Source organism: Podarcis bocagei, assembly GCF_964188305.1.
Source record: "Podarcis bocagei genome assembly, chromosome: 8".
NCBI classification, from domain to species: Eukaryota; Metazoa; Chordata; class Lepidosauria; order Squamata; family Lacertidae; genus Podarcis; species Podarcis bocagei.
The window spans coordinates 1,141,067-1,152,513 of NC_138133.1; the positions used below are offsets into that span (position 1 = coordinate 1,141,067).

General features: G+C 42.2%; 1 long non-coding RNA gene across 1 annotated transcript; it reads left to right on the forward strand.

Moving 5' to 3' along the window:
• Nucleotides 1–5,982: 5,982 nt before the first annotated feature.
• On the forward strand, nucleotides 5,983–10,692 carry LOC308593558. Its single transcript, XR_014011003.1, has 4 exons — nucleotides 5,983–6,161; nucleotides 6,831–6,890; nucleotides 8,910–9,073; nucleotides 9,928–10,692. It is a non-coding gene; the product is annotated as an uncharacterized lncRNA (long non-coding RNA).
• The last annotated feature ends 755 nt before the right edge of the window (nucleotides 10,693–11,447 follow it).

The window sequence follows — 11,447 nt, forward strand, 5'->3', positions numbered from 1 at the left end:
TGTGCCACTTATCTGCCTTTTTCTGTTTTCTCTTCTCAGAGGTTGCTTACTGAGTCAGCTATTCATTTCCTGCTGTGTGTGTGTGTGTGTGTGTGTGTGTGTGTGCACGCGCGCTTGCTTGTGTTTACAAAAACCAAGGATTAATATGAAGCAGAAGAAAGGAAAAAGCTCTTGGATTATTAGGGCTCTTCAGTTTACTAATAATGAGTAATCATGCAAAAGTCTAGGATGGAAAATAATGCACTTCATGTGCATTATTCTGTTGTGTAAATATTTTTGTGTGTGAATTACTCTTCTAAAAGGGCATTATGTTGTTGGTGTATTTGCAAGCGGTGTGAATTACCAATAAAGAGAAGCAAAGAAGAGTCTGTGTCAGACGTGCTGCTTAAATGATGGTTGCTTTCGGATGGGTGCCACAAAGCAGGTCTTGCAGCTGCTTAGAGGTTGTATCCAGCGGTAGCACTCAGCTGGCAGTAACTTTGTGTCAGTGGGATGGGAGGGAAACAATTATAAGTGATGCCTCTCCCTCACCTTGCAGGCCTCCCCCCCCCCCCCGAAAAAAGCTGCTTGGAAGTTTAGGGACAGTACAGCAGATACGGGGGCTGCAGTGGGAGGGAAGTTCCTATAAATTGCTTCCCTCCCCATCTTGCTGAAGGAAACCTTAGCAACAACTCAGCAACATCTTTGGTTACAGCACTAGGTTTCAAAACCTTACCTTCCCCAAAACGGGGGAGAGATTTGTTCTATTCTGATTTGCAAAGAAATTTAAACCTTTAACTTTGAACTAGTGAGGCAATTGTATTTGCAATTATTCCATCTAAAATTCCTATGCTAATCTAAACTTAGAACTAGTTGAAGTCTTCCTAGCAAACTCACACTTTCACAAGGACTTGGATAATTTAGCTGTGTTAGATTCCCAAAGCTGAAAAGTCTTTCTAAGGGAATGGGGACAGATCTGCTTATGCCACTCCTTGATTTCTTTCTTCCGCCCCTTGCTCTCTGCAATCTTTGATTACTATTTTCTCACTCACCTACACCATAGAATCATATAGAGTTGGAAGAGACCACAAGGGCCATCGAGTCCAACCCCCTGCCAAGCAGGAAACACCATCAGAGCACTCCTGACATATGGTTGTCAAGCCTCTGCTTAAAGACCTCCAAAAAAGGAGACTCCACCACACTGCTTGGCAGCAAATTCCAGTGTCGAACAGCTCTTACTGTCAGGAAGTTCTTCCTAATGTTTAGGTGGAATCTTCTTTCTTGTAGTTTGGATCCATTGCTCCGTATCCGCTTCTCTGGAGCAGCAGAAAACAACCTTTCTCCCTCCTCTATGTGACATCCTTTTATATATTTGAACATGGCTATCATATCACCCCTTAACCTCCTCTTCTCCAGGCTAAACATGCCCAGCTCCCTTAGCCGTTCCTCATAAGGCATCGTTTCCAGGCCTTTGACCATTTTGGTTGCCCTCCTCTGGACACGTTCCAGTTTGTCAGTGTCCTTCTTGAACTGTGGTGCCCAGAACTGGACACAGTACTCCAGGTGAGGTCTGACCAGAGCAGAATACAGTGGCACTATTACTTCCCTTGATCTAGATGCTATACTCCTATTGATGCAGCCCAGAATTGCATTGGCTTTTTTAGCTGCCACGTCACACTGTTGGCTCATGTCAAGTTTGTGGTCAACCAAGACTCCTAGATCCTTTTCACATGTACTGCTCTCAAGCCAGGTGTCACCCATCTTGTATTTGTGCCTCTCATTTTTTTTGCCCAAGTGCAATACTTTACATTTCTCCCTGTTAAAATTTAAAATTTGTACGCTTCTGCGAAGATACTTAGGATGGATTGGAGGTCATCCTCTGAGCATGCACACGCTACGTTGTCATGAGCATACTGAAGCTCTGTGATGGAAGTTACAGTAACCTTACTCTTTGCTTTCAGCCTATTCAGATTAAAGAGCTTTCCATCTGTTCGATATATGATTTCTACTCCGGTGGGGAGTTTCCCTTTGACAAAGTGTAGGATCATGGCAATGAAAATAATGAATAGAGTTGGGGCAATAACGCTACCCTGTTTAACACCTGATCCCACTGTGAATGGTTCATTTTGAGAGCCATTGTAATCTGTGATTGTTGCTGTCATATTATTGTGGAGGAGCCGAAGAATGTTCACAAATTTATTTGGGCAGCCGATTTTCAGAAGGACAGTCCACAGGGCATTATGATTTGCAGTGTTGAAGGACTTAGGCCAGAGTTAGGGCATCATACCTGAGAGTGATATTTGATCCAGTACATTTTATACTGCCTGTGTTGCAATCATTTCCTCTGGTTTGAGGCACATGCCCCAGGCCCTCTGGGGGAGTCATAGCAAATGAGTGTTCCCGGTCTCCTAGCCCTTCTGCTCAGCAGCCATGGGACAGGCAGTGCAGCAAGGAGATGGCTTGTCCACACCCAAGCAGATGTGTATATACTCTTTATACAGCAAAGCTGCAAACATCAGTTCACCTGACTAGATGAGGGCATCGGTGGCAAATACCCAGAGCCCAGAGAGCCCAGCACCCCAAGCCCACAGATAAGAAGAACATCAAAGCAAGCCCAATCAGTGCTTCCTTATATCAAAGCAAGTGGGCAACACGGGGGCTTGGGGGAGTCGCAAAGGCACTGCACACCCCAAAAATCTCAAGGGGGGGACCCTTGAGGGACAGGCTACCCAGCAGCGGAGGAGCGGCTTCGCTATCTTTTCGGGGGGGGGGGTTGGAAGAACTCGAGGACAACGAGACTGCAAACGCAAGTGGGAAAGCACCGACCCTGTGTTGCGATGCCTCTAGCTTCCCCTGAGAAGCGCAATGAATCTCCAGAGACATAAGAACGAAATCCTTGGCGAAAGTGGAATATTTTCATCTTAAAGCTTGAAGAATATACCAAGTGAATTTCGGATGTTTAAAGACTGAAAGCAGGGAATTCATCCCGGTTGAGGGGGGGAAATGGCACAGGAAACAAAGTCGCAAGAATAAGAAAGGAAGTGACTTTTCGCCTAACTGAGTGAGTACAAAACAGAAAGTCCACGGCAACTTTTGCTGCGGCAGATAGACTCATTAAATACAAAATAACTAATAAGGAAGTGATTAGAGACTTTGAATACCTTTAGTGCTGGGAAGGCAAAAAGTTAGAAAGTAACCGCGTTCATTTGTTTCATGGAGGGAATTAAAGCAATCTACTCAAGTCAAAGAGCCAAACTGATTATCAATAATAATTTAACTGACTCATTTGTGATCTCGAAGGGCACGAGACAAGGTTGCCCCATGTCACCGCTTTTATTTATAATGGTATTAGAAGTAATTGCAAATAAGATAAGAAAAACACCAGAGATACGAGGAATTAAAATTGGGGTAAAAGAATACAAATTGAAAGGATACGCTGATGATTTGGTAATATCGTTGGAGGACCCAAAAAAAAGTGTTGATAAAGTTTTGGTACTACTAGAAGAATTTGGGAAAGTATTGAGTTTTAAGTTAAATAAAACCAAAACTAAAATGATGGTTAAGAATATGGGGGAAGACTTAAGGAGGCAGTTAGAATTTCAATCTGGAATCAAAGAAGCAAAAAAAGGTAAAATACCTGGGTGTCTGGTTAACTATGAAAAATATAAATTTAATGGCCAACAACTACATAAACACCTGGAAAGAGATTCAAAAGGAATTAGATACTTGGAATAGGATAAAACTCTCCTGGTCAGGTAGAATGGCAGCAATCAAGATGTGCAAACTGCCGAAACTATTATTTTTATTCCAAAATGTCCCGGTGATTAGAGGAAGTTCAATAATCAAAAATTGGCAAAAAATTCTTTCCAAATTTATCTGGCAAGGCAAAAGACCGAGAATTAGATTCAAATTGTTAACGGATAGAAAAGATAGAGGAGGATTTGCGGTCCCAAATTTGAGACTGTATGATGAAGCCTCGTGCCTTTGCTGGCTTAAAGAGTGGATTGTCTTAAAAAACACAGATCTGCTGGACTTAGAAGGCTTCGATATAAGATTTGGCTGGCACGCATATCTCTGGCAGAATAAGGAAAAGGTGCATAAAGGCTTCTCAAATCATATTATCAGAGGATCATTGTTAGAGGTGTGGGAAAAGAATAGAAAACTGTTGGGGAAAAATAACCCCTGGTGGCTATTGCCTATCGACATCTTAACCATTAAAAAAATAAATTTAGAAGGTGAGAGATGGACTTATGAAGATCTCCTGGAAAGAACAGAAAAAGGGTGGAAAATTAGACCATATGAAGAGTTAAAAAACAAATTAACAGGTTGGTTGCAGTTTCATCAAATCAATACCTTATGGAAAGAAGACAAAAAGACTGGGATGAATGAGAAAAAATCTAGATTCCAGGTAGAGATAATAGAAAGTAAAACCAAACTCCTATCCAAAATGTATAACCAGTTATTAGAATGGGACACTAAGGATGAGGAGGTCAAGGAAGTTATGGTAAAATCAGCGATAGACTTTGGATACAATTTGGACTATGACAGTTGGATGAGGCTGTGGAATAAAGGAATGAAATTCACAGCCTGCACTACTCTTAGAGAAAATATGGAAAAGATGATGTACCGTTGGTACATCAATTCCCTGTGAAATTGGAAAAAATGTATAAGACCTGAGATAAAAGGTGCTGGAAGTGCAAAACCAAAGAAGGAAGTTTCTACCATATGTGGTGGAAGTGTGAAGAAATAAAAAAAAATTGGGAATCCATATACAATGAATTGAAAAAAATATTTAAATACACCTTCGTTAAAAAAACCCGAAGCCTTCCTTCTGGGAATGATCGGAGATGAGATTAAGAAAGAAGACCACATAATGTTTCAATATGCAACTGTAGCTGCCAGGATTCTGATAGCACAAAATTGGAAAACCCCAAATATCCCGACCGTTAAAGAGTGGCAAATTAAATTACTGTATTTGAATACTTAGAATTGGCAAAAATGACGCAGAATATCAGACAGCAAAAAGGTACAGTTTATTGACGATTGGACGAAATTTATAAAATACATGGAAATAAATTCTAGAGATCTAAAAATCACAGTAGGTTTAACATAATCCTTGCGATGCGTAGATGTTATAAAATGAAAACTGCAGAATGGAATTATTATTGTACATAATCCAAAACCGAGATGGAGGGAAGTCAACTATTATTTGTTGTTAATTAATGTCTGTTTTTTGGTCTGTTTATGTTTTTCTGTTTTGGTCGTTGTTTTCTTTTTTCTTTGTTTTGTTTATTTGTTTTTTTCTGTATGGTGATTGAAAATTAATAAAAAGAATTTTTTTTAAAAAAAAAGCAAGTGAACATAAACACGCATGAGCTCATTGATACAACCTCTACCAATGAATTGTGGGGTTATCTTGGCTACCAAGATGGCGTTAGCAGAGCTTCCGGAACAAGTCACCTTGGGTCTGATGCAGCTCTGGGTTTCCCCTCTCTGGCTTTGCCCTTCTAGCTCAGCACCCACCCCTCACCCACCCACCACTTTTCCCCATACCAAGTCATCCTTTTGTTTGCCTGAGAGCTTCCTTCTCCTGTCGCCCTTGTAGAACTTCCCCAGGGAGGATGGGGAGAAAACTCACCTTGCTTGGCTCTGCCTGCCTTTGACTCTGGCTCCAACTGAACCGTTGGGCTTCCCACTTCCCACCCCAACAGCTGTAATGTCCACCGGCGGCAGCTGTGTTTTAAATGGGGAAAGCAATGGTGACCCTCAGTCTCTAATAAAACGATGTGTTCTTTGGAGCTGCACGACTCAAATTATTATGTGGTGGAGCAAAAAAGGCTATTCAAGAAGAGTTTTGAGGAAATAACTTCTTTGGATGTACAAACAGTAACAAACAGTTCTCAGTTAAGCATTTTAAAAATTAACTATTTTAACAGGAGTGCATGTTGCAGTCGCTGCCTAGCAACATGCAAGAGTATATTCAAAGAGTTCTCTTAACTTAAATCAGTTTTCATTAGATACTTCTTTTGCAAAGGTACCTCAGAAACGTAATATTTTAAGTAATATTTTAGCATACCAACTGCTCAAAATAGCACAGAAAATAGTATTTTAAAATATATGTATTTAACAAGAAGTTGTATAATAGGAAGAAGAGCAATTATTGAATAAAACACAGAAACAAGGTATGTCAGAAAGCAGCTTTGTTGACTCTGAAATGTACTTTCATAAGCAAGTAGAGTTTTAATGGCTATTGGGAGATTATGAATAATTGTTAACAATAATTTATTATGGGGTCTGTTTGCTACTGTTATTTAAAAACGTGTTTTAGCATATTCTGTTGTTATATCTTTTTAACTTTGTATGCTGCCTTGCATATACTCAGGCAAAAAAAATACAATATTTATAGTGTTATAATTCTCACAGCAATTCTGTCAGGTAATATATACTGGAGATATTTTTACTTAGGTTCCCAGGTTGTAATCCTTTGCACACTAACTAGAAGCTTGCAAATAATGAGGCTGAGTTCAGGGAAAACATGCTTTGGGCTGCCAAGAGTAGCTGGGAATTTGAGTTAAAGTACCAACAGCCAAAACAAAAATTATAATCTGTTCCCTCATACTGACTCCAATTGTAAAGAGTGAATAAATGCTCCACCAATCACTAAAGAGTTGATCCAATTATATTTTTCATATAAATATTATCAAATTATCAGTAGACTAAATTATAGAATAAATTATACAGGCTTGGGTCACAAGATTAATTACTCAAATGATAATGAAAATAGTGCAAAATTATTATTGAAAGTACTACTATTATTTAGTGGGGGGAAACATTTTCTACCATCCCAACAGATTTACTAAAAATAAAGGAGTTAACAAGTGTGAAACAGAATGCCAAATAAAGCCCAGGAGGTAAGCTGACCTTTTGACTTTTCTTCAGACTGCTTATTCTGAATCATACACAAGCACTTCTAGCTTCAGAAAGTGAGTTCAATACTTTGCATGCACAGTTCCTGATCACATGGTTGTTCACTTGTACCGGTACATCTTTTCCAGCAATCATAGGAGGCTTGTCTTTAAAAATCAGATTTCAAAGTGTGAGGTGGGACTTCGTAACCTGGTTTGTCATGCAACCCTGTCTTATATTTTGTGAATGAGTCAACGAAAGTCTTAACATGGACAGAATGTTGAATGATAACAGATGAGAAAAAGATAATGCTATTATCTGTGTTTCTGGTGCCTTTTTGCCTCCCACAAGCAACTTGCTTCAAGTACGACCAGAAGGGAAGCTGCAGCCCTGCTTTCCTTATGCTGTCAGGAAGGCAACCTACCAGTAACTTTCTATTAGGCATACAAACATTCCCTTGATTGGCATTTCCCACCAGCTTCAAACCTAAACACTGATGGTACAGTGAGAGGTCAAACAAATATTCAAAGAATGGTCAAATGATTGCCCAGCTATGAGCAGATATACCCACCTGTACCCACTGAAACAAGAGGCCCCACAAGTGTATTTGTCTAGGAACCAGTGGCGTAGCGTGGGTTCTCAGCACCCGGGGCAAGGCAAGTAATTTGCGCCCCCTAACCCGTGGATTTTAGCACTCGAGTCTCTTCCGCGCCCCCCCCCAGATGTTGCGCCAGGTGCAGCAGGCCCCCCTGCACCCCCCACGCTACGCCACTGCTCCCACCACAAGTCTTCAGGACAGCCATCCGAAGGCTGGCGCGGGGAGAAGGTCTCTCCGCCCCACCGCCAGGCTTCGGAGCATCCTTCCGAAGGCTGGCGCGGGGAGAAGGTCTCTCCGCCCCACCGCCAGGCTTCGGAGCATCCTTCCGAAGGCTGGCACGGGGAGAAGGTCTCTCCGCCCCACCGCCAGGCTTCGGAGCATCCTTCCGAAGGCTGGCGCGGGGAGAAGGTCTCTCCGCCCCACCGCCAGGCTTCGGAGCAGCCTTCCGAAGGCTGGCGGCGGGAGGAGGTTTCTCCGCCCCACCGCCAGCCTTCAGAGGAGGTCTGAGGACAGTGGGGTTCCTGCTTCCTCGAGGAGGGCCGGCCAAACGCGCCCCCCCAAATGTTGCGCCTGGTGCGGCCGGCACCCCTGGCACCCCCCACGCTACGCCACTGCTAGGAACCAAAAGAATTAAACTGCTCATTTGATGGTAAGTTTTGGTAATACATAAGTAATAATTTAAGATGCCACGGGACATCTTAAATGTTGCTCAACAGCCCTCTTTTTTTGTTAAAGGCATGCCTATTTTTTCTGTGAACATACCACTTGACCTGCATCATGAGTAAGGACACAAATTTGCATGCTTTCTTCACGTTTTGAAACACAGTTGCCTAATTGCAACCCTTTTCAAGACCTTGGGGGTTAATGTGATATGGCTGCTGGCAGCAAGACTTTTTCTGCATTAAAGAAATGGAAACTAAGGCAGCCGTTTCCAATTACCATTTGGTGTTGAGTGAAATATGGCTATGGTGTTGTGCTATCAAAAACTAATCTATTTGCATTCCTAGTTTCCTTGTACCTACGCAGAACAATATCCTGGGGGGAAAGCCCATGTAAAAGAGAAAGTAATTACAGTATACACCAGGCATAGGCAAACTTGGCCTTCCAGATGTTTTGAGACTACAATTCCCATCATCCCTGACCACTGGTCCTGTTAGCTAGGCATGATGAGAGTTGTAGTCCCAAAACATCTGGAGGGCCGAGTTTGCCTATGCCTGGTATACAGTATAGGCGAGAAAGAAGGAAAGTAGCAATATAAGTAGAATCTAGTGTAATCGCTCTAAGATGGTGATGATTAATAATATAGTCATTTGTTTGTGTAGCAAAATCTATGTAGATTGCACTGTACAAAACTGGTTTAACAGGTCCCTCAATATGTCCAGAAAAGAACGCCCTCTGAATTAATACACAAATATAAATTCAATAGGATGCTGTCATTAACCTCAAATCAGTGCAAGAACTGGGCAAGCAACTGGGTTTTGAATGGACCTTGGTAGCCTCTGAGCTGGGATTCAGTCGTGTGGAGATAAACCACTTTCGTGCAGCTACCACAAAAAAGACAGCTCAAGCCCAGAAAATGCTGGAGCATTGGTAAGTAGGTCAGAGCAGAAGGTACATATCCTTTATTTTAGTTTTGAGCATGATTTTTGCATTTCCTTCACAGAAACAATGGCACCTCAGAGATAATGGCTAAAAAGATAGAATTCACAACAGCAACATGTATGCTGCCATCTGACTGCGTTAAATAAATGCTGGTCACCGATGTAGCCTCTCTGCCACCTGGGTAGAGGAAGAGGCAAGCATGGATTGTAATTAATGTGATACACACAAAATATTCCACAGTTAATTATTCTCTTTTGCAAGTACTCTCTCTTTAAAAATGATCAAACCCTGCTGCTTAGAACAAGCACTGGTCTAAGATCAGCCCAAGGCAATGAGATGATGTTGATTCCACCTAGAGTTACTCATCCAGTTTTGCCTCAAGGACTCGAGGCACTCTTTTTAATTAGCTGAGGCCAATGCCCGGTTGGTGTCTTGCCACGCCACCGCAAGGGCTGGTCCTTCAGTAATTGCAGTGCCATGACTTGAACCTGGAAATGAACTGGCAACTAATGAAAGTCCCAACGCCTGCCCCAGTCAAGATCTTAGCAGCTGCATTTTGTACCAACCAAAGTAGTTTTCAAGGACAGACCCACAAGGAGAGCATTACAGTAGTCCTATCAAGATGCAGCTAATGCACGTATGCCTCTGGCCAGAGCTGACTATACAAGAAATGCACTTGTGCACCAGTCTATCTGCCATTAGCCTTAGGAAATGATATGTCAAAGTACAGATGAAATGCCAGAGCAATTGTTAATTGGGTTCAGCACTTTTGAAGACTATCCAAATGGCTTTGGAGCCTTTGGTAACCACTATGCACCCTCCTCTCCCCCCTTCACATGCAGGTACGAACAATCATGGCACAAACTTAACAAGACCAAACTGCTTCAGGATGCTCTAGAAAGGTCAGGAAGGAAAGACCTGGCAGACAAGCTTCGGTGTCTTCACTGGGGACACCAGAAACTGAGCAGGCGGGTGGAGTTACCATCTGCTTTTCCCTTTCTCGTTACTGTGTACAAGACTATTAACAACAAAGAAGGGTTTATGAAAATTAACGAGCTTAGTCGCAAATACACCTAGGAGTGTTCAGCTCCACGACGGCAGAGCTAGGCTGAACTGTGACTCCTGCTGAAGTCAACAGCACAACATCTCTAGGCTTTCACAAAATAAAGAATTTAGTACAGATTAGGTTTTAAGCAGCTTAGAAAATCTTAAAAAAATAAATCAGTTAATGTATTTACTTTTCTTTGGACTTTAACATATGAATCTAGAATATCTGTAATGATTTCATGCTGCTTCAGGACTGAGATTAGTTCTCCTAATTATATACTATTGTTGATGGTGTATTTGTGAGACTATCACTTTTTCCCACTTTTGAAATGTAAAATAATCATAATCATTTTGTGATTCTGAATCTTAAGACAATATAAATAAACCAGAAAAGGCCTAAAAGTTACAAGATGGAATAGATGTTAACTACTTTGGAAATGAGTTTTTGATCACCTGGATTTGACTTGTTTAAAAGACTCTTGGCACACAGACACGTGTGGTATGATGCAGACATTTTTTAAAAAATGTTTTCATTAAAAGATTTTCCATGACTTACAAAAGTACATTTAGTGTCTCTTGTTTTCAAGTCACAGAGTCCTTCATATGGGTCCATTAGAGACCTATTTGTTGTAAGCAATGTGGGGCTGAGTGGGAAAGAGAAGTGGGAAGATAACAGAGAGAGAGAAGGGGGGCAGTAAACTTTCATTCCTTATGAGGTATATGAGCGGTGCTTTTCTGTCAGCGTCACGTGGATGGGAGCCTTAGTTTTGTTGGCAAAGCAAGAATTCAGAGGGAATGCTTGGCTGCTGTTGATTGCTTGCAGTTGCAGTGCCACCAGCGGACTCTCAGTCACATAGTTTCTTAAAGTCCTCTCTCTCTGGGATGTAATTTCTTCATGGGAGGGGTCGGGTTGCTGTGTCTTGTGCTGGGGGGGGGGCATGTCAGGGAGAGTCTACCTGCCTCCACAGGGAAGCTGGAGAAGAAGCTTGTGCCAGGACCCGGAGAGGTTCCATTGCGTGGTGATCTCCCTGCTGCTTCCCTGGGGACGGTGTGGTTTTCTCTCCCTCTTTTTCATTCCAAGCGGCTGCTGCTCTGCGCTATCCTGCACATGGAGGGCCTGGGTTTTCTCAGGTGGTGCAGGAGTCTCCAGGAGAGCTCTCTTCAGCCCACCATGTTTCCTGGAAGTCATCAGTATGATGCCTACTTGACTGATTTCCCATTTTCTGCACACTACATGTTGCAGATTATATGGGCTAACATGCTAGCTCTTCCCTGGAAGCTGTGTCTCAACAGCTTGAAAACTGAGTTGCGTCTT